This window comes from Euprymna scolopes, chromosome 19, assembly GCF_053919585.1.
Source record: "Euprymna scolopes isolate OS-2025 chromosome 19, ASM5391958v1, whole genome shotgun sequence".
Taxonomy (NCBI): Eukaryota; Metazoa; Mollusca; class Cephalopoda; order Sepiida; family Sepiolidae; genus Euprymna; species Euprymna scolopes.
Window position 1 is genome coordinate 136,279,163 of NC_136500.1, and position 25,862 is coordinate 136,305,024.

Consider the following 25,862-nt stretch of genomic DNA (forward strand, 5'->3'; position numbering starts at 1 on the left):
TTGATAGATAGGAATATTTAAAGACTAAAACGGAAATTGCAGATAAAAGAAAATCGGCCAAGCAAAGAAGAAATAAAGAATTAAAATAAAGGATTGTTAAGTTATAAAGTATTAAGAAAGTATGTAGAAAAAAAAAGATAAAGTTAAAGAAAAATTATATATCTGAAAGGTTAAAATAATAACTATGTAATTTCAAACTTACCTTAATTAAATTTGGACTTATGTTTATATATATATATATATATATATATATATATATACATATATATATATATGTATATATATATATATATATATATATATATATATATATATATATATATATATAGTAATTTATAAAATATATATCGCGATTAAGCTACACTGAATATTCTGCGTTTCATCCACTATAGGATTCGTCAGGCTATGACGAATCCTATAGTCGATGAAACGCAGAATATTCAGTGTAGCTTAATCGCCATATATATTTTATAAATTACTAACTAGCTCTACCTACGTATTGAGCACTTTTGAAGTAAATACTTAAAGTTTACGCATAAATCTATACTTTCGTATATTAGGTTTATGTGAGTAAATGAAGTAGTTATATATATATATATATATATATATATATATATATATATATATATATATATATATATATATATATATATATATGCATTCCTAAAGTATATTTGCATATTAAACAATTAGGCCAGTTAATTGAATAGAACAAGCAGATGTTTGGTAACCAGATTGTATCAAACTAGAATCTCCAACATGTCACTTGAATTGTATATATGCATAGATGGGACTAAAATTGAGGAGAACTGTATAATCGTACACGTTGACAGCAAATTCCGCTACTAAAAAAAAAATGTGATATTGATAAATGCTTGTGGCGTTTTCTTTAAACCTAAAAACTATTGATTTTTACAGCCGTAGATTTGCAATAAACATTTTGTTTTTGTTCTTTTTAATATAAGAAATTGTCTTTTTGCTTGTTTCAATTGTTCTGTTAAAAATAAATGCCTTCAGATTTCTTTTTTATTAAAAACACCAAAGATCCACATTTATTCAACTTGTTGATTCAGAATGTCAACAAAGCTAACGAAAAAATAAAACGGAAGCCATTTCATGTAAAGCTAAATCATACATAACATCGTGCTTTGATAAGAGATGCTCGGAGGGAAAGAATGCGGAAATAATTCTTTTTACTGAAGTAAAAAGAATTAAACGAAGAAGCGATCATCGGAGAAAGAAATACAAAAAAGATAATGTACAATGTAATAATGGATGAGCTAATATATCTGCCTTTTAGTGACTCACAATTAATCATATTACATTATATGTCTTTGTCATGATAAACTTACATGGTTATCTCCCTTTATCGAAAGTTTTACTAACTCTCAGAATTTAACTTTTAATTTTCAACTCTCATAATATCGTACTAAATCTCATAATTTAAAAATTGTTGCCTCGTCTTATAATAACGCTAATAATATGGTATTATCTATTATCTCTACAATTATATAAATGCAACTTTGTCTGTGCGTGCGTGAGAGTTCGTTCCCTATAGACTCCAAAACGGCTGAACAGATTTTCTTTAAAATTTTCAGAACTTTAGTGTATAAGTCTGGGAGTGATCTTAGTTAAGTTTTGTTTCAGAATACCACCCCGATAATTACCGATAATTAATAATCGAAACCGTTATTCTGATTTATGTATTATCGGTAAAGCCATTTTTTTATGTCGCTTAGTGATAATGATAGAACAACGGGCCGTGAAAATTCTACTGTGGGTAACTTAGTAGCGTTTTTTTTTGTTTTGTTTTTTGCATGACGTGGTCTGTAGGTCCAAACCCCGCACGTAAATTTCTTAATGTTTCCGTTTTCCGTTAACTAGAAAGAAGTTTATTTATAAGATTGGAAAATTTACGTGTGTGTGTGTGTATGTTTTTAAAATATCTATTATTTTTGTAATATAAATCTGGAATACTTTAATTAAACTTTAACAAAATCGTAAAGTAAGCAAAGATGATTTCACTCAAGTCACTTAAAATAATAAAACTTCAAAAAAAAAAAAACACTTTTAAAACTTTAAACTAAGTGTTTGGTGTAAAATAGTTTTTTTTTCTTTAATCAAAAAATCACAGACGGTAATACCAGTAGAAATAACTTATATATTAAAGAAAAGTTATTAAATGTAACACCCCTCCCCCTCTGAGCTGCCTACTTTGTTTTTTAGCTCCACCCGAGCTGAACTGTTGTTTTGATCCCCCCCCCCACACACACATCTCCACACCGGGCAACGCCGGGTACCCCCGCTAGTATATAATAAATAAACACAGTAAGATTTTATGTCTGTAAATATCAGACTTTTACAGTCCGACACATACACAGATCAACGGACCAAGAAAAGCCCTAAAACTTCAAAAAAAAAAAAACACTTTTAAAACTTTAAACTAAGTGTTTGGTGTAAAATAGTTTTTTTTCTTTAATCAAAAAATCACAGACGGTAATACCCCAAGCAATTACAGTAGAAATAACTTAACATGTTTATATATTTAAAAAAAGAGTTATTAAATTTAAACCCACCCCCGAGCTGTCTACTGTTGTTTTTGATCTCCACCCGGGCTGAACTGTTGTTTTGATCCCCCCCACTACATCTCCACACCGGGCAACGCTGGGTACCCCCGCTAGTATATAATAAATACGTACAGTCAGATTTGATGTCTGTAAATATCAGACTTTTACAGTCCGACAATGCACAGATCGACGGACCAAGAAAAGCCCTATTCTTCGTCTTCGTGTTGGCCTTTACAATTCAAAGCTTCTCTGATCGACGACCGTCATTTTGTTTGTAACAAAATTGTTTCTTTTCTTCTGAAAGCAAAAATGACTTTCAGTTCAAAAAGTACAACTCTCTTAATTTGGAAAGATCGCAGAAGGCGCGTACAAGAGCAAGCAGCTAACAAGGAATGATTATGAACCTTGAGCCATGCATGGCACAAGGTTATAACTGAACATGTGAATGTACATACAGAAGTGCAAAAGAGATCCAGACAATTGCATTAAGGGAACAGCGAGGATACTAAAAAGAGCTCTCGGTTGGTTTCAATAAAAAGCGGGGCAATGTTGTCAGCTGGTTTGGCTGCCCCATACCCAGCATTACAATCTTCAAAGGAAGAAAAATGAAAAAAAAAAACAAAAAAAACTAAAAATGCCTACTGGAAAGAACGAATGCCTACCGGAGAGAACTTGAATGCCTACTAGAGAGAACTTGAATGCCTACTAGACACTATCCTTGGGTGTCTAAGGTCTCTCTGTACAGGGGTTTGGCATGAGGATACTTTTCTCTGGAAGTAAACCCTGACCAAATATTCAAAATCACATAGGATTCGCTGCCCAAATAACAACTCTTCCCTACGGCTAACCCACATTGGCTTTGACGAGGAATGGTGCATCGTCTCCAAGTGATGTTACATCAAGTAACTGCACGAAGCTGGATACTCCACCAGACTAGATAAATTCTTGTCCTGGAATCCAGTAAGACCAAGCGACCAAAATGAAAGATATACTTCAATGCATGGAGATGGTTAATTGGGAGAGTAAAATTATCTTCTCAATTTCTTTACTAACTCAGTGTTTCAGAGATAAAGACGTTTAACGGAACATTCGAATATCTATGTATCTCATATAGACTTCAAGTGTTAGCCTCAGGTAGCAAACCCCTTGATTTATCAGGAGTTCGAATGAACCAAAAAACTAAAGCATTTCCAGCATTCTGAAATATTTATGTCGGCATGTCTTGAAATAATTTTATAAGTTTTAGTTCCGGTTTCGATTATAGCTGATAGCACGCAAGTCATTTAATTTTGTAAAAACTTTTACTAAGAACTCTGCATAATTTTGATTTCGGTTTTGATTATAGCTGATACCACTTAAGTCATCTATTTTTTTTATAAATAATTTACCAAGAATTCCTCATGAGTTTTGGTTTCGGTTTCGGTTTCGATTATAGCTGATGGAACTCCGATTATCTATTTTTTTAAAAATAATTTTATCAAGAATTCTTCATAAGCCTTCGTTTCGGTTTCGATTTTAGCTGATAGCATCTTAGTAATCTATTTTTATTTTATAAATGATTTTATCAAGAACTCTTCATACGTTTTGGTTTTGGTTTCGATTATAGTTGAAGGAACTAAAGTCATATATATATATATATATATATATATATATATATATATATATCTCCTTATCTTGAGTTGAGCATATTGGTAAGTGATACACGATATACCATTAGTGTATTAAGCGATGCTCTTTTTGTAAACAAATCGAGCTTAGGTATTTCGGGCGATGTCAAAACATCGTTAATTCACTACATGCTCAGCAGCTACAGATTAGCGTAATGGTTCGAACCCTTGACTGTCGTACGGGCTGTCTGAGTTTGATCCAGGCTCTAAGAAGTTGCCTGTCTAGTCGCACTGATGAGCTTTTGTACAGTACTGTATGTGGATGACTCTCTCTCTCTCTCTCTCTCTCTCTCTCTCTCTCTCTCTCTCTCTATATATATATATATATATATATATATATATATATATATATATATATATATATATATATATGTTTGGTATTCCGCTTCGATTCAAACTGATGAACCGAAGTCATAGAGATACACTTTTTATTTTTGAAATTGCAACTTTATAATATATAAAAATCGATAGAACAGTAACTCTATAATAATAATATATACGGAATTTGCAAGAATTAAAATGTCATATTTAAGCGTACTTTACGACCGGGCTACGCCGGGCCTCCCTGCTATCTTAGGTAAATACTTTTGTAGTTTTAACAAAAGAGCTACAATAATATCAGAGCGTCTCCATTTACGCTGAACATCTACAGACTGCCAACATCAATATATTACATATGAATGAGCCCCATATGGAATTTTCACAGACCCTGCTAGTTGTAGCTGAGTATATCCCATTTCCACTCCCCGTGAACGTTGATATTAGCAAAGAAAAAGAGGGCGAAGAAAAGAAAAGGGAAAGAACGAAAAAAAAATTTAATCCAACGCAAGAAAGGAAAGAATGTCAGACACTTAGGAGGCCAGTAAATCATTTTTTTTATTCAAGATTTCTGCAAATAAAATGATTGCGAAAGAGTTACATTTGACTCATGGGTAGAAAAAATAATTTGATTTGTTTAGAGTTTTTATTTTTATTTTTACGTCATATCAACCTTTTGTGGTTATTTGATATCTCATAAAACTATTTATGAGGAATTGAATAGTTATACTTTTCTCCACGGTATTATCTTATTGAGTTTATTTATTTATTATTATTATTATTATTATTATTATTATTATTATTATTATTATTATTATTATTATTATTTGATTAATCTCATTTGCTTGGTTCTCAGACTTGATCCGTTGAATCATCCTAGGAATTTTGTGATTGGCTAATTATAATTGATTATTATAATAGTTGAACTTGACTAGTTGGAACAATTACATTGAAGGCATTGCCATGGCCGCTGCAAGAAAGGTGGGCTCTCTCTACCGTGCTAGACAACTACTAACGCCCGAAAGTATCCTGTACCTCTATAAGGCCACCATTCGCCCATGTATGGAGTATTGCTGTCACATCTGGGCTGGTGCATCTGCTACTAGTCTCTCGCTCCTTGACAAGGTTCAAAAGAGAGTCGCAAACCTGATAGGCCCTGAACTGCCATCTAAGCTTCAGCCTCTGTCCCATCGACGAAATGTTGCATCCCTCTGCCTTTTCTACAAGTATTTTAGTGGTGAATGCTCTGACGAACTGCAATCACTTGTGCCCCCACGACGTGAGCACCCTCGACAAACCCGACAAGCTGCTAAATCCCACCCCCACACTGTAGAGATCCCTAGATGTAAAAGATCTTTTTACTCCAATAGTTTCTTCACCAGAACCGTTAGACTCTGGAATTCCATTCCAGGTCCCTGCTTCTCCAACAGTACTGACGTGCAGACGTTCAAGTGTAACGTGAACCGACATCTTGCTGCCCAAATCCCTACATAGTACCCCAGTAGTTGTTGACCCTGATAGTAGTCCCTACACCAAAGTGGGGATTTACCTTGTTTGGGGTGAAAATGTAATAAAAAAAAAGACTAAGTGATTTGTTTATGCAGACAATTGTAAACTATTGCTTTGAGTATCTCCCATTTCCACTTATTGTTATTAGCAAGGGAAAGGAAGGTGAAGAATAGGAAACGCAAAGAAAAGAGAGAAAAAAAAATGAATCCAAAGCAAGAAAGAAAAGAATGGCAGATGCTTAGGTCAGTAAATCATTATTTTTTTTTTTACTCAAGATTTCTACAAATAAAATGATTACGAAAGAATTACACTGAAATTAAGGTTAGGAAATAAATAATTTGATTTGTTTAATTTATTTTTATTTTACGTGTTTGTGGTTATTTAATATCTCAAGAAACTATTTATGAAACCATAGATTGAGGAATTTGGTGGTTATACTTTTTCTGCACGGTATTATTTTCTAATTAAACATGACAGACCCTACTTTTCTTATCTTTGTTGTTATTTTCATAACGTTTCGGCCAATATAGCGCCCGGTCTTCTTCAACTGCATATTTTCGAACGTGGATTTCGAAATCTATTTCGAACTCGAAACTTTAAACAGAATCCTTAAATATTATTTTCACAACGTTTTGGTCGATGTAACGTCCGATTTTTTTTCAGGTGTATCTTGTCGAACTCGAGAATATTTCTGTCGAACTCCATAACCCGTGACACAGCAGTTAAAGTACTTAGAATAATCAGTTGTAAAAGTGATATTCTCCTAAAGGTTGAAGGTAAAATTTTCAGTGGCGGCGACCAAAAAATATAATCGCGTATTGCTTATGCCCTTTATCCAGTCATGGCGGACGTAACAAAACCATGCCATGAAGTAAATAACGGTTCCGTTCGAAATTCCGTTCAGACTCCAGAGTTCGATAGAAACATTTGCGAGGTCAATAAAATACACCTGAAGAAGGTCGGAGGTTACATCTCCCGAAACGTTGTGAAAATAACACTCAAGATGAAAATGGCAGTCCGGAGAACGCAAATTATTCGAATAACCAATCCTCACCAAAAAAATTCAGAAATGTAAGAATCCTTAAAAGTAATATTTCTACTCAATTATGGCTGGCGGAATAGAAACAATATATCCTTGTGTATTGAATAAAAAATGTTTTAATAAAAAATCCCGTTAAGGTTCTCAGGTTGGACAAATAAACACGAAAGTTCGAAAAGATACACCCAAAGAAAGTTATATCAGTCGAAACTCTGTGAAAATAACAAAGAAAAAAGGATAGTAGCTTGCGTAACACAAATAATAAAAATTGAGTAAAATTATTTGTAAATAATTCAAATTAATTTCGGATCGATAAAGTTTTAGGTCGATAAGCATCGCTAAAATCTTATTAAATGATCACTTTAATATAAAAGGCGGTAAATCCGTAATTTTTCACTTAAAATGGCGCCTGACTCTAACGTTGGTTGATCGCCTGCTATTTTAAAGCGTGACACTTCGGATTCATTTATAAAAATAGTGATCTTACTTTCATAATAAAACAGAAAAAATAAATACTTTCTAATATTAATTTTTAAGTAAATCAAGGGATTAACTAACGAACTATAACGAACTATAACGAAACATAACGAAACATAACGAAACAGTGACATATAACGAAATATAATTAAACAATAAACTATAACGAAATATAACGAAACATCCCGATATATAACAAAATATAATTAAACACAACTAAACATAACGAAATCTAATGAAACATAACGAAATATAAATCATGGCGAAACAACAAATCATAGCGAAATATAAGGAAATATAAGGAAATATAACGAAAGATAACGAAATATAACGAAAGATAACGAAATATAACGAAAGATAGCGAAATATAACGAAAGATAGCGAAATATAACGAAAGATAGCGAAATATGCTTTAAAATAGCACACGATTATCTGACGTCACAGTCGGACGCCAGTTTGAATGAAAAAATGCAGATTTACTCGAAAAGCCATTATATCTGGATGTGAATAGCAAACAGAAAAAGGTCTCAGATTTAATTATGAATAGCGACAGTGAAAAATGTCATGTTCATAGCAGAATTGTTGAAACTGAAAGATAAAATGCTCAAACTGAAGTAAATCATATTTCAAATTACGATTTGAAAGGTTATATCTCTTGAATTGAAAGAAAAAAAAACGCTTTTCTTGCTTTTGCACATGGTAAAGTCAGGATATCATATGAATGCGTAGATTTTGTTGTTCGCATTGGTTTCCCCGATATTTTTCTAATCAGAATTCTTTTTAGAAAGACATCGGGAACTTATGTAAAGGTCCACGTGAAGGTTGCCAACATCCTAAGTTAAAGTGAATTCTGTGGAACGAACTGGAGTCAAAACTGGAACAGAATGGCTGGAAAATTCTACTTTTTTAATTTCCACACTTTTGCACCGATTCTACCCGACTAAAATCTAAATATAAAATTTCGCATGGATTCGAGTACCCTATATATTAAGTTTCATGTCTGTAGACCAAAAACTGACAAAGGAGTTAGATAGGCAATTTTTTTGAAATAAATATATATACGCATGCATAAATGTATATAGAAAGAAGTTTGTGCTTACTATAACTTTTTTAAGCAAATATTACGCAAGTATAAATCATGTAAAATATCTGCATGAATATAATTACACGTAATAGTACACCTAAAGATGATCATCCCACAAGAAAACCGAAAAAAACTAATAGGGAGTTAAGTAAAATGAATGTTTAAAGAATATGCAAATTAGCAAGAGCTTTTGCAGACGAATCCATATAACAAAGTTGTATTTTCTTTTCCAATAAATAGAAAAAAGGGTTTTTAATATGAATATCAATACCCAAAAACCCAAACCTCTCTCTCTCCCTCCCTCTCTCTTTCTCTCTCTCTCTCTCTCTCTCTCTCTCTCTCTATATATATATATATATATATATAATAATAAGCTGAATGTGTGTGTGTGTGTGTGTGTGTGTGCGTGTGTGTGTGTCTGGTCACGAATAGGCTCCTATAGGGTTGACTATTTTAAAAAACTGATTGCATATAGTGATAGAAGATGTATCGAGACACAGGAATGGGTATGTTTGATCTGGCAGAACGGTGGTTCATTAAAATTATGGGGTGTGCGTTCGCGCCTGGTCCACAAAGTATGGAAATAAATGTTTTTTAAATTTAAAAAAAAAAAAAACGTTTACAAGTGTTTTTGATATAGATGTACATAAGAATACTTTGATAAGTATGTTTTAACTTAAATAGGGATGTATAATAAAATCGTGGAGTCTGCGTTCGCGCCTGGCCTCTATAGAATGGAAATAGGCACAAACTTTAATAAAGACTTTTCATATCTATCTGCGTAAGTATACTTTGATGATTATGTTTCAGTTTGAAGAAATATGGTATAATAAAATTATGGGGTGTTCGTTCGCAACTGACCTCCATAGAATGGAAATATGTCACAAAATTTAACAAGGTTTTTTTAAATATAGATCCACAGAATATTGTGATAAGTGTTTCAGTGTGAACAGGTATGGTATAATAAATTATGGGGTTTATCTATTTTATTTTTACTTTCATCATACTTTGCTTTGGTGTTGATACCCCCAAATTCGAAGCTATCTCTTTACATGCTGAACTTAGTTATATGATTATGCCTCGTTCACTGTGCATTCACGGGGGACCATGCATGCTTCACTTATTTCTCTATTGTCTATTGTCTATGGGAGCCAAATTGTTACGGCATCTTCTGTTGCCAGAGTTGTGGCAATGTAAGTTTCGAATCCCACATCGCCATAGTAAGCCAGTAATAATCACAACAAACACAGAGATACCCAGATTTACAACCCTTCCTTTTCATAACCTATCATACTTTCATAAATCAGTCCATTTTCTGTAGGCTGTTTTTCAACCCAGTCAACGACGGGTACTTTTGATAGTATATATATATATATATATATATATATATATATATATATATATATATATATAAATATATAATTATATATATATATATATGTGTGTGTATTAGTGAGACGTATGAACAAAAATGGACGAAGCAAAGAAAGTCTTATTTGTTTTTGTTATTTTTAATCTTCGTATATCCATTCATTGTTCAAGATGACCGTAATACAAATCAGTAAACTTGAATTTACTGTTTGATATAACCGGGATGGTGGAAATCTTAATATTTCGAGATTTTATCTCTTTCTCAAAAGGGAATAAATCAAAGAATGTTTTTAAAAAAGAGAAAAACATTGAAATATCATAAAGCGGAACCAGAGGTTAGAGCAGGTCAACTGTAAAACAGAAAAGGGTTTACGCATAAGGGTTCTTTATTTATCATCGTCGCAATTATTACAGACATTTCGATTTTATGTCAATTTATCTATTTTTTATTTTATCTCTTTCATCTATTTGTTAACGGATTACTTGGTTTAATTTTTTTATTTAATTTTAGCGAATGAGATATCAGTTATTATTTTAATTCCGTCCAAATTTAAATAATAACTAATATTTCATTCTCTAAAATTAAACAAAAATTAAACCAAATAATAAATAAAGAAATAAATAAACTTGCATTAAGAATGGTAAAGACTATGTAGAAAAATAAATAAATGAAAGGTCGATCATTTTAATGGTATCATTCCCGTCTTCGTAGCTCTTTAATGTTTTTAGTTATAAAATAGGAGACCTTCATTTTGGAACGATCCTCCCAATAAGATATAACAATATTTTGTTTATTTCAACTCCAGAACAATAACTGATTTTTTTTTATACAGGGTGGACAAAAAGTAGTGACCTATTGAAAAAAATTCATAATTTCTTTACTATTTAATATTTTTCTTTGATTTTTTTCCAGATTAACTAGAGCATCGCTTCCAGAACTAATATAAGTCGGATGCCCATCCAGGAACGAACCCTCATCGTTATCTTATAGTATCAGACATGACCGAATGGTTAATTGTACGCATAAACCGATTCATACCATTCAAAAAATTCCAACAAAAACCTATAAAAATGAAATGTAATAAATCTTCAGACGTACCTCTCCACCGTACAGTATATCGGTTCTCTATGACTGACTGGGATAGCTTCCGTACATTTATATCTGATCTACCTCTGCATTCCATGTTTAAAAAGGATGTGTCCTCTATAGTATCAGACATGACCGAATGGTTAATTGTACGTATAGACCGATTCATACCATCCAAAAAATTCCAACAAAAATCTAACAGCCAGCCATGGTTCTCCCTAGAATGTGCTGCTGCCATCGCGCACAGAACTCACTTTTTCCATAGCTACCAACGTAATAGATGTACTGAGACTAAAGCTGCTTTCAGGACTGCCAGCAACCACTGTAAAAGAGTAATAAAAACTGCAAGAGAGCTATATGCTCAGTCAGTTAAAAAAAAAAAAGTTATTCAAATTTTAAAGTAGGCCACTACTTATGGGTCACTCTATATTAATGAAAACGGATTGTCACCTTAAACCTTATCACCAATCAATGTCACCTCTAACCTTCTACTTTTCCACCAAGTTATACGCGTGTTCAGTCATTCGGTTTGACATTTCCATAATCAAAAGACTGGAACGAATTTATAACGACGCCATCGAAGAGTTAATACGCGTTCACTTTCGAGTTCACGAGATGCAGGTGCGCCGGCTTATACAAAAGCCTAGTGAAACGAATTAATAGAAAACGCCATTGCAGCGCATTTGTTGCATGGATATTTTTCACAAATGAAATTATATCTCAGATCGATATTGTGAAACACACCGAAGATAAAAAAGAAATATTTTAGCGAGTTTAAAGTTAATCACGTGATATTCAGCTTGGCATCCATTTTTTTAAAAATCATAAACTAATTTGTTTTCAAGTTATCACAGCAATAGGGGGAAAAAATCTTTCAAAATATTTCGCAAACGAAGAACAATTGTAAAATCGACCGAAACAATCTCCAAAAAAAGCGCAAAGAAAAATATCTTTAACATTACATAACCAATTAGTTTTTATATTTTCTTTTTGTTTATTTTTTAATTTCGTGTTTTAATGATGAAGAATAACGAGAAAAGTGACCACATCCTGTCTGCTAACATTCACATTTGTGATGACTTCAATGTCCACAATGTGGAATGGCTGATCAACTCAAACAAGACAAATGATGAGGGGAGGTTCTCTCATGATTTCGCCATTCCCTATGACCTCAGTCAGATTATTCACGAACCCACCCGTGTGCCCGATATTACCGGTCAGTATGCAAGCCTTCTAGACCTTTTTCTCATAACTACCCATGAGCTATGTTCATGTTCCGTTCTATCTCCCCTGGGATCTTCCGATCACTCGGTTGTATCAGTTAAGGTAAAAATGAAATGTAATAAGTCTTCAGATATACCTCTCCACCGTACTGTATATCGATACCCTATGGCTGACTGGGATAGCTTTCGTACAATTATATCTGAGCTACCTCTGCATTCCATGTTTAAAAAGGGTGTGCCCTCTATAGTATCAGACATGACCGAACGATTAATTGTAGGCATAGACCGATTCATACCATCCAAAAAATTCCAACAAAAACTTAACAGCCAGCCATGGTTCTCCCTAGAATGTGCTGCTGCCATTGCGCACAGAAATCACTTTTTCCATAGCTACCAACGTAATAGATGTACTGAGACTAAAGCTGCTTTCAGGACTGCCAGCAACCACTGTAAAAGAGTAATAAAAACTGCAAGAAAGCGATATGCTCAGTCAGTTAAATCCAAAGTAGCTGAGCAGCGGCTTGATTACCACTAATTTTAGCAAATAGCAAACAGGATCCTGAGCAGAAGCGTGCGTTCTATCCCAACCATCATCAATGGACCTTAGGTCATCTCGATAGCATCAGACAAGGCCAAACTATTTGCCAAGAACTTTGAAGTTAATTCTACTTTATGCGACGAAGGCCATCAACTCCTCGTATTTTCTCCTATAACAGACAACACGCTATGCAACATACAAATATCTGTGCGTGAGGACGCCAAGCTAATCAAGAACCTTGATTCCAGTAAAGCAACTGGTCTTGACAGCATTCCAATTATAGTGTTGAAAAAGCTTCAACCAGAACTTGCCCCCATACTTACAAAACCGTTTAAGCGTTGTCTTAAGGAGAATTGCTTCCCAACATCCGGGAAAACCTCATCAGTTTGCCCTTTATTTAAGAATTCAGGTGATAAGTCATCTCCCTCTCAGTAATGACCAATAAGTCTCCGATGTGTCATGAGTAAGTTGCTGGAACCCATATTAAATAGAGAAGTAGTCAACCAAACTTCTTAGTAACATGCAATATGGTTTCCGTTCTGCCAGATCTACAGCAGATGTGCCACCGGTTATATCTCATAGGATTAGTGAATCTCTCGACGAAGCCTTCCTTTCTAGAGCAATTGCTCTTGACATATCAATGGCCTTCGATAAGGTATGGCATAAAGGCCTACTTCACAAGATTGTCAGCTAGGGTATAACTGGAAATGTTTTCTCAATTATTAAATCATTTCTATCTGATAGGCTCATAAGAGTAGTAGTTGATGGGCAGAAATCAAAGGCCCGCAGTATTCATGCTGGAGTCCGTCAGGGGTCCATCCTGGGCTCAATTCTCTTTCTTATCTCACAAACAAATCCTTCGTTGACACCTATGCTGATGACACGACCATCTATGGCAACACATCAAAGGCCATAAATGATGATGTTCTCTCTGATTCTCTATCCTCTGATCTCGAGCGCGTGGTACATTGGGGGGAGAGTGACTGGTTACTTTTAATGCATCTAAAACCAAGCTCCTATCTTTACATCATCAGCGCTCTTATCCCCATTTGGCATCAATTGAAATGGATGGCTCTCGTCTTGGCGAGGCTCATTGTTTTAACAAGCTTCTGGGAGTGACCTTTACTCCTGATCTGAAATGGAACACGTACATCAAGTCTGTTGCCAAGGTCGCTGGGAAAATGGTGGGATCCTTCTACCGCTCCAGAACATATCTCACTGCTGATGCAATTCTCTATCTATATAAAAGCCAAGTACGTCCAAGGATTGAGTACTACTGCCACATCTTGGCAGGAGCTGCTAAAAATAAATCCTGCCTTGACAGAGTACAAAATAGACTTCGTGGCTTAGTGGGGGATGCCCTTTTCTCTTCCCTGCAATATCACTCTCACAGAAGAGACGTTGCGAGCCTGTCTTTGTTTTACCGCAATTTCCATTACAAGTGCTCGTCTGAGCTCGAATCTCTGGCTCCCCTCACCAATCTTTCACGATAAACACTCGTCTAGCTGAAACCACTGTCATTAATTTTCCCACTTTTTATCTGTTCCTAAATCAAAACGTAGATTCCATGAACAAAGCTACTTTCTTAGAAGTGCACGCCTGTGGAACTCTCTTCCGTTTCCCTGTTTCCCACCTGACTACAACTTGGATGTCTTCAAGTCCAACATAAACAAATTCCTGATAAACCGCCCCCTTAAGTAAGACTCTTTATCAAATCTCCATTACTAACGATTACTATGATATGACCCATTGATTACTGTACACGCAATAACCTTTATCCCTGAGTGGCTTCCGGGCCTTGATAAGTGGTAACTGCTACGTAAAAAAAAAAAACAAAAAAAAAACGACGATTATATTTGTGCAAGATTTATAAATTCTATTTATCTGGTCGAGGTCATTGCCCGAATCTTTCTCTCGCTCTCTCTTTTCTCTCTCTCTCTCTTTCTCTTTCTCTCTCTCTCGTTCTCTTCAAATTTCACTGTCTATCATCAGCTGCCTCAGATCTTCAGGATCACAGTTGGCGTCATGTGTAATTTGCTGGATGTACGTGGACCTATACTGGTGCGCCAGTACCGTGGAGTCCACAACATAACATTTCTCAATTGGCAGAGTACAAAATAGGATTCGTGGCTTAGTGGGGGATGGCCTTTTCTCTCCCCTGCAACCTCTTCCATGGCAAGTGCTCGTCTGAGCTCCAATCTTTGGTCCACCCTCGCCAATCTTTCACAAGGAGCACCCGTCTAGCTGAAACCACTGTCAAAAATTTTCCCCACTCTTTATCTGTGCCAAAACCAAAACGTAGATTCCATGAACAAAGCTTCTTTCTTAGAAGTGAACGCCCGTGGAACTCGGTTCCATCTGCCTGTTTCCCACCTGGCTACAACCTGGATGTCTTCAAGTCCAACATAAACAAATCCCTGATGAACCGCCCCTTAAGTAAGACACGTTATCAAATCTCAACACTAACGTACTGTATACGCAATAACCCTTATCCTCGAGTGGCTTCCCGGCCTTGATAAGTGGTGACCACCTTGTAAAAAAAAATCTCATCAGCTTTTGCTTGCTCCTCTGGCAGTAACCGGCAAATCATATATGTCGCTTCCTATTGGTAGTATATGTAGCAGGTAGGTTGACATAAAGTTGCTACTTCGTGGAATAGTGTTCATATATCACGGGTGTACGTGCCACCTGGCTATTTAGCTTTCTTTCCAATCTGTTTGTTAATCTAAACTGTCATGAATTTATTTATTTTCAAACCTAAATTATCCCAGCAGGTAATCACCAAAGAAATCTTCCGAAATATTTCGCAAATGATAAACAATTGTGAAATCGACTAAAAACGCAAATCGAAAAAAAAAATCTTTAATATAAAATATTAGTTTCTTATTTTTGTTAAGTTTTTAAAATTCGTATTTTAATGATAACGAGGATATTAGTTGTGCGAGATTCATAAATTAATAAAATAAATTAATAATATGAATTGACAAAAGTAAATTAATAATATAAATTAATAAAATAAATTAATAATATAAATTAATAAAATAAATTAATAAAATAAATTAATAAAATAAATTAATAATATAAATTAATAAAACAAATTAATAAAATAAATGAATAAAATAAATTTATAAAATACATTAATAATATAAATTAATAAAATAAAGTAATAATATAAATTAATAAAATAAAGTAATAATATAAATTAATAAAACAAATTAATAATATAAATTAATAAAACAAATTAATAAAATAAATTAATAAAATAAATTAATAAATTAATTAATAATATAAATTAATAAAATAAATTAATAATATAAATTAATAAAATAAATTAAGAATATAAATTAATAAAACAAATTAATAAAAATAAATTAATAATATAAATTAATAATATAAATTAATAGAATAAATAAATAATATAAATTAATAAGATAAATTAATAAGATAAATTAATAAAATAAGTTAATAAAATAAATTAATAAAATGAGTTAATAAAATAAATTAATAATATAAATTAATAAAATAAATTAATAAAATAAATTAATAATATAAGTTAATAAAATAAATTAATAATATAAATTATTAAAATAAATTAATAAAATAAATTAATAATATAAATTAATAAAATAAATTAATAAAATGAATTAATAAAATAAATTAATAATATAAATTAATAATATAAATTTATAAAATAAGTTAATAAAATAAATTAATAATATAAATTAATAAAATAAATTAATAAAATAAATAAATAATATAAATTAATAATATAAATTAATAAAATAAGTTAATAAAATAAATTAATAAAATAAATTAATAAAATAAATTAATAAAATGAATTAAGCATATAAATTAATAATACAAACAAAATCAAACTAGATCTGCGGTGGAACCGTTGGGTTACAACGATTATCGCTATTTGTTCCACATTATTATCATTCAACAATTCATAACCGGTGATACAATTGACAAGCTCACACAATGTGGTGTTCCGGAAGTTGTTGGAACGGTACAAGTTTATTATAGTCATAGGAGATCACTTCAAAGAGGACTAGAGTTTCATATATGTGCTATCAATAAAAGTGCCTACACGAAAATAGTCTGAAAACCTATTGAAGGCACCTCGTACCTATGGATAAGTAGCAGGGAGGCCCGACGTTGTCTGGGATTGAACAAGGATCAACGAATGTTCCACAACGAATGTTTTACGCCCGTTTTTCTTGCAAATCGATTGATTGTCTGCTTCAGTCGGAGACCCACCACGGTGCATCTTCACATACTTCCCTGCTGCGATTTAGTCCACAATTTATTGTAATCTACATTGCCTCGTAGAGAAACTACTGTTGTTTTTTTTTTTTTAAAAGATTATTTTTATCTAATGAATTGAATTCCGTTTAAAATGCAAACGTTAAGTATCATGGTCAATTGTGCTCTAAATAGAAAAATTCATTTCGAACGCGCCCCTGTCTTAGCAAAGAACCTATTGTTGATTTTATACGCCGAAGCCCTTCTGCTTGTACGATGATAAAAACTGCTCAAATAGGTTGTATAACTTTGACCAAATCGGACTGTTTCTTCTTTATAGGATTTTTTTGATTATCGATTTTCGATATTTAATGAAGGTATTCCACCTTTTTAAGAACACACCCAGATGCATAAAGTACATTTGTGTGACATTTCAAAAAAAAAAGGGCCCAGACGTTTCGGAGTCCATAGGGAGCGAACTCACACACACACACACACACACACGCACGCACGCACGCACGCAAACAGACACATACAAGGTACTTTTAATATACACGTAGAGATATAGAATTAATGAAGCCTATTGTTGGATAATGTTAAAGAAAGGGACGAAATTTCCCTACTGCTGACTCTATAAAGTATGATGACGCTATGAGGCTGATGGTTTCTATTTTCCGGTGAGCGCATTCTTTTTGGTTCATACGTCTTCCGCATCGGACGTGTGTAAATTAATGGTTGGTGTCTAAACTGCTGGCGGGTACTAACCTCTCCGTCCTAGAGTACATCAAATAATTGCGGTTAACTGAGAATGGTTTTCTGAACAGCCAACAAATTGAACGAAATTATCTGTGTTGTTTTGTGGTTTATTTTCAGACAGTCTCCTTTCCAGACTGATGAAGAAAAAAAAAAAGAAAACGAAAAACTAAAGCTGATGGACGAGGGGGCCATGACCCTGTATCTGCCCCCTTCGTTGTCAGACGAGAATGTTGTCAGGTTGAAGCATGAGCGCAAATTACTTATCGAATAGTGTGCATCTCACAAATTTATTTTGCTAGTTGATTTAGTAATTGTTTATGGTGTATACAAATACACACATGTGTAAAAAGAGAACTACGCTCTCTCGAAAAATCATAAATGATGACATAGTGTTTAAGATATTGTTTTTACAATAATAAAACTAGGAGTTCTAACATACGTCATTATCATCGATTTCTCGTTTATAATAACTGGTGTTGTTCTTGACGTCTTAGTAACTTTAAGTTTCTCTTGATTTGAAGTAGTCTCCTTTCTGGACCCGTACCGAGGCGGTGATTCAGGCTGAAGGCGGCTACATTGAATAGATGTCAGCTCTACTACATAATCAAGTCACCTGAATTGATTTTTTCAATAAACGTTTTAAGATAAAGCTGTAGTGTTGTTTCCTTTAGAGCGACAAATTTATCGTTCCACAGCGTAGAAAGTTTTTATAGAAAGTTTTTATAGAAAGATTAATCATTCTTCCTCTACAAATTGAAAATGGTCATTGAGGTCTCTCAATTCACTTTTCTATAAAAGTTGTATTGGCAGGGGTGTAAAAGCAACACTCTCTCAAAAAACGAAAGAGAGAGAGAGAGAGAGAGATTTCAAGTAAGTTTTCTTATATTTATAAATTCACTAGCAGGGACACCCGCCGATGCCCGGGATTGAATGATGGAGGAAGTTTCACATGCTTCCATGCAGTAACTTAGTCCAAAATATATGTTATGCTACATTGCACTCTCGAGGACCTACCGTTTCTTTTATAAAAATTATTTTATATAAAATTCTTTCCAGTTAACATTTAAAAAAAAAAAATTAAGAAATTTCCGTGCGGAGTGTGAACCTACAGACTACGTCATGCAAAAAAAAAACAAAAAAACAAACATTTTATCACAGTAGAATTTTCACGGCCCGTTGTACAATCGTTGTTGCTAAGCGGCGACATGAAAAAAAAAGGCTTTACCGATGATAGATAAATTAAAATAACGGTTTCGATTATCGATAATCGGAAATTTTCGGGAGTATTCTGAGACGAAACTGAACTAAGACCACTCCCAGACTAATACATAGTAGTGACCACCTTGTTAAAAAAAAATGGTCCCCCTCCTTTGTTTTTCCATCATCCTTGTTTATGTTTTATTTCTGTTGTAATATTCATTTTGGTTGTTTGCGTTCATAGTTCATGTGCGTTGATGTTCGCATTCGAAAATTTTCCTTAAAATTTCTGCTGTTTTTATCCTTGCAGTCTGTTATATAGTTTCAGTCTTCCCCATGATTTCAATTTCTCCCGTTTTTTTTTCATGTTTCAAGACTAGTGATCTTACGATTATTTTGTATTATATCGACTTTCGTCACGTTCTATTTTGTATTATATCGACTTTCGTCACGATCTATTTTGTATTATATCGACTTTCGTCACGTTCTATTTTGTATTATATCGACTTTCGTCACGTTCTATTTTGTATTATATCGACTTTCGTCACGTTCTATTTTGTATTATATCGACTTTCGTCACGTTCTATTTTGTATTATATCGACTTTCGTCACGTTCTATTTTGTATTATATCGACTTTCGTCACGTTCTATTTTGTATTATATCGACTTTCGTCACGTTCTATTTTGTATTATATCGACTTTCGTCACGTTCTATTTTGTATTATATCGACTTTCGTCACGTTCTATTTTGTATTATATCGACTTTCGTCACGTTCTATTTTGTATTATATCGACTTTCGTCACGTTCTATTTTGTATTATATCGACTTTCGTCACGTTCTATTTTGTATTATATCGACTTTCGTCACGTTCTATTTTGTATTATATCGACTTTCGTCACGTTCTATTTTGTATAATATCGACTTTCGTCACGTTCTATTTTGTACAATATCGACTTTCGTCACGTTCTATTTTGTATTATATCGACTTTCGTCACGTTCTATTTTGTATTATATCGACTTTCGTCACGTTCTATTTTGTATTATATCGACTTTCGTCACGTTCTATTTTGTATTATATCGACTTTCGTCACGTTCTATTTTGTATTATATCGACTTTTGTCACGTTCTATTTTGTATTATATCGACTTTCGTCACGTTCTATTTTGTATTATATCGACTTTCGTCACGTTCTATTTTGTATTATATCGACTTTCGTCACGTTCTATTTTGTATTATATCGACTTTCGTCACGTTCTATTTTGTATTATATCGGCTTTCGTCACGTTCTATTTTGTATTATATCGACTTTCGTCACGTTCTATTTTGTATTATATCGACTTTCGTCACGTTCTATTTTGTATTATATCGACTTTCGTCACGTTCTATTTTGTATTATATCGACTTTCGTCACGTTCTATTTTGTATTATATCGACTTTCGTCACGTTCTATTTTGTATTATATCGACTTTCGTCACGTTCTATTTTGTATAATATCGACTTTCGTCACGTTCTATTTTGTACAATATCGACTTTCGTCACGTTCTATTTTGTATTATATCGACTTTCGTCACGTTCTATTTTGTATTATATCGACTTTCGTCACGTTCTATTTTGTATTATATCGACTTTCGTCACGTTCTATTTTGTATTATATCGACTTTCGTCACGTTCTATTTTGTATTATATCGACTTTTGTCACGTTCTATTTTGTATTATATCGACTTTCGTCACGTTCTATTTTGTATTATATCGACTTTCGTCACGTTCTATTTTGTATTATATCGACTTTCGTCACGTTCTATTTTGTATTATATCGACTTTCGTCACGTTCTATTTTGTATTATATCGGCTTTCGTCACGTTCTATTTTGTATTATATCGACTTTCGTCACGTTCTATTTTGTATTATATCGACTTTCGTCACGTTCTATTTTGTATTATATCGACTTTCGTCACGTTCTATTTTGTATTATATCGACTTTCGTCACGTTCTATTTTGTATTATATCGACTTTCGTCACGTTCTATTTTGTATTATATCGACTTTCGTCACGTTCTATTTTGTATTATATCGACTTTCGTCACGTTCTATTTTGTATAATATCGACTTTCGTCACGTTCTATTTTGTATTATATCGACTTTCGTCACGTTCTATTTTGTATTATATCGACTTTCGTCACGTTCTATTTTGTATTATATCGACTTTCGTCACGTTCTATTTTGTATTATATCGACTTTCGTCACGTTCTATTTTGTATTATATCGACTTTCGTCACGTTCTATTTTGTATTATATCGACTTTCGTCACGTTCTATTTTGTATTATATCGACTTTCGTCACGTTCTATTTTGTATTATATCGACTTTCGTCATGTTCTATTTTGTATTATATCGACTTTCGTCACGTTCTATTTTGTATTATATCGACTTTCGTCACGTTCTATTTTGTATTATATCGACTTTCGTCACGTTCTATTTTTTATTATATCGACTTTCGTCACGTTCTATTTCGTACAATATCGACTTTCGTCACGTTCTATTTTGTATTATATCGACTTTCGTCACGTTCTATTTTGTATTATATCGACTTTCGTCACGTTCTATTTTGTATTATATCGACTTTCGTCACGTTCTATTTTGTATTATATCGACTTTCATCACGTTCTATTTTGTACAATATCGACTTTCGTCACGTTCTATTTTGTATTATATCGACTTTCGTCACGTTCTATTTTGTATTATATCGACTTTCGTCACGTTCTATTTTGTATTATATCGACTTTCGTCACGTTCTATTTTGTATTATATCGACTTTCGTCACGTTCTATTTTGTATTATATCGACTTTCGTCACGTTCTATTTTGTATTATATCGACTTTCGTCACGTTCTATTTTGTATTATATCGACTTTCGTCACGTTCTATTTTGTATAATATCGACTTTCGTCACGTTCTATTTTGTATTATATCGACTTTCGTCACGTTCTATTTTGTATTATATCGACTTTCGTCACGTTCTATTTTGTATTATATCGACTTTCGTCACGTTCTATTTTGTATTATATCGACTTTCGTCACGTTCTATTTTGTATTATATCGACTTTCGTCACGTTCTATTTTGTATTATATCGACTTTCGTCACGTTCTATTTTGTATTATATCGACTTTCGTCACGTTCTATTTTGTATAATATCGACTTTCGTCACGTTCTATTTTGTATTATATCGACTTTCGTCACGTTCTATTTTGTATTATATCGACTTTCGTCACGTTCTATTTTTTATTATATCGACTTTCGTCACGTTCTATTTTGTATTATATCGACTTTCGTCACGTTCTATTTTGTATTATATCGACTTTCGTCACGTTCTATTTTTTATTATATCGACTTTCGTCACGTTCTATTTTGTACAATATCGACTTTCGTCACGTTCTATTTTGTATTATATCGACTTTCGTCACGTTCTATTTTGTATTATATCGACTTTCGTCACGTTCTATTTTGTATTATATCGACTTTCGTCACGTTCTATTTTGTATTATATCGACTTTCGTCACGTTCTATTTTGTACAATATCGACTTTCGTCACGTTCTATTTTGTACAATATCGACTTTCGTCACGTTCTATTTTGTATTATATCGACTTTCGTCACGTTCTATTTTGTATTATATCGACTTTCGTCACGTTCTATTTTGTATTATATCGACTTTCGTCACGTTCTATTTTGTATTATATCGACTTTCGTCACGTTCTATTTTGTATTATATCGACTTTCGTCACGTTCTATTTTTTATTATATCGACTTTCGTCACGTTCTATTTTGTACAATATCGACTTTCGTCACGTTCTATTTTGTATTATATCGACTTTCGTCACGTTCTATTTTGTATTATATCGACTTTCGTCACGTTCTATTTTGTATTATATCGACTTTCGTCACGTTCTATTTTGTATCATATCGACTTTCGTCACGTTCTATTTTGTATTATATCGACTTTCGTCACGTTCTATTTTGTATAATATCGACTTTCGTCACGTTCTATTTTGTATTATATCGACTTTCGTCACGTTCTATTTTGTATTATATCGACTTTCGTCACGTTCTATTTTGTACAATATCGACTTTCGTCACGTTCTATTTTGTATTATATCGACTTTCGTCACGTTCTATTTTGTATTATATCGACTTTCGTCACGTTCTATTTTGTATTATATCGACTTTCGTCACGTTCTATTTTGTATTATATCGACTTTCGTCACGTTCTATTTTGTATTATATCGACTTTCGTCACGTTCTATTTTGTATTATATCGACTTTCGTCACGTTCTATTTTGTATTATATCGACTTTCGTCACGTTCTATATAACTTTCAGTTCCCTGGCAAGTTCTGTGTACTTGCATCGTGTTTCTATTTTCTTGATCTTGACTTTGTGACATTTTAGAGAGCAAAATAAAAAAAAAAAATGGCATTTTTTTTCCTTCTTGTTACCAATTATCGTGTCTGATTGATTTGTTTGAATGGATTTATATGTCTGTACAACTTCATTTCTAATCCGTACCATTTTGTTCAAAATGCAATCATTATTACTAGCGGGACCTGTGGAAATTCCACAGGGAACTCATACGTAATATGTAATATATTGTATGTTGGCATTCTGTAGATATTCAGCGGAAATAGAGACGCTCTGATATTATTGTAGCTCTTTTGTTAAACTTGCAAAAGTATTTATCTAAGCAAGCAGGGACGCTCGAAAAGTACGTTTAAATATGCTATTTTAATTCTTGCAGATTTCGTATATATTATTAAAGAGTTCATGTTCTATTGATGTTTATATACAGTAGAACCTCGGGATACGGTGGCCAAGGATACGGTTTTTTTTCAGGTTACGATGTGAAACAAGATTATTTTTCTGACCCCCTGGTTACGATATTTGCCGGATTCACTGCGTTAATAATGTCGTATCCCGGGGTTCTACTTATTATAAAAGGATAATGAAAAATATACAATGTTTCTGTACCAATAATAAATGCTACTCTATAACAAATGTTCACATTATTTTATCTACGCAGTATATATATATATATATATATATATATATATATATATATATATATATATATGTGTGTGTGTGTGTGTGTGTGTGTATAATTTGAGTTTCTTCAGCTATAATCGAAACCGAAACCAAAACGTATGAAGAATTCTTGGTAAAATTATTTATTACAAGAAATGGAAGTCCATAACTAAACGGCAGTCACTCGGATGTAAGCATGACACACAAAATAAATAAAATACACCCTATCGTATTAATATATAGACTAGTGGGACCTGTAGAAATTCCACAGGGGACTCATTCATATCTAATATATCGATGTTGTCATTCTGTAGATGTTCAGTGTAAATGGAGACGCTCTGATATAATTGTAGCTTTTTTGTTAATGCTGCAAAAGTGTATCTAAGCTAGCATGAACGCCCGGCAACGCCGGGTCTTAAAGTACGCTTAAATATGATATTTTAATTCTTGCAGATTTCGTATATATTATTATAGAGTTAATTTTCAACCGAATTTTATATATTACAAAGTTGCGATTAAAAAAAAAAAAAATGCATTCATATGACTTGGGTGCATGAGCTTGAATCGAAACCAAAATAAAAACTTATATATATATATTTAGTAATGTGATTGATAATTTAAAAATCAAATTATAATTAAATTAAAAATCCGTTTCATAAGAAGGAACAACAACAAAATCAATTATTTGTACGATCGTTTCGGAAAACAGTGTTTTTATTGTGGTAGACATCAAGTTACGGACAATAATTATTACATATAGTTTTTTAATAAACAAGGTTTCCTCGTCAGCAAATATTGTGAAGGGTTTTTATTAAATGTGAAAGACACCATAAATAAACCTAGCATTAAAAGTAAGGCAGATGTATCTTTAATCGGTCACGTACTCTCCAGACACTTTCTTTATCAACTTGTGAATAATAATCTCCAGAAAGTGTCATTTTAACACAAGATGATTGAGACTGGCTTTTCTTCTTTGTGAACATAAGACGACAAAATTTATTTCAGATGTCTCAGTGCCTTCACACAGGAGTCTGCTTACGTGTCTACGTATTTGTTTTTTGTCTAGCCTTGCTTCCCGACCTTTTTGGCGCAGCTCCGACACTTTTTTAACAAAACCCAAACTCTATGATCTAATCTTTTTGACCTGTCAGTTCCGGTGACGTAGTCAATTAAAGGACACGTCTCCTTAACGTGGCCTCCGGTCACCTATATAAATGTGGCATGAACAGTGTCACTTATCGATTAATGTTTTCGATTTCTAAAATCTTATTTTTATAAATAAGGTACAGCTTAATCTATAAACATATCACTTAACTATTTACATAATTAACTTTCAGTTAAACTTGTTTTACGAAAACACTATTTCCATTCTTAGCCTAGGAAGGTCACTGGTGTTGTCCACTTATAACTAGATAGATAGATAGATAGACAGATACACAGACAGACAGATAGATTGATAATAGTTTACACTTGTAACCCTACTATTATCTAACACACACACACACACACACACACACACACACACACACACACACACACACACACACACACACACATATATATATATATACAGTTTTTTAAAATTGAAATACGTATAAACTACGCTTAAAAGCCGAATTACAACGCAATATTATGAAAAAAAAAACAACAACAAGTATTTACTTGTTTAAAATTAATATGCTTCAGAGTTATTCTCCTCCGTCAGAAGTTT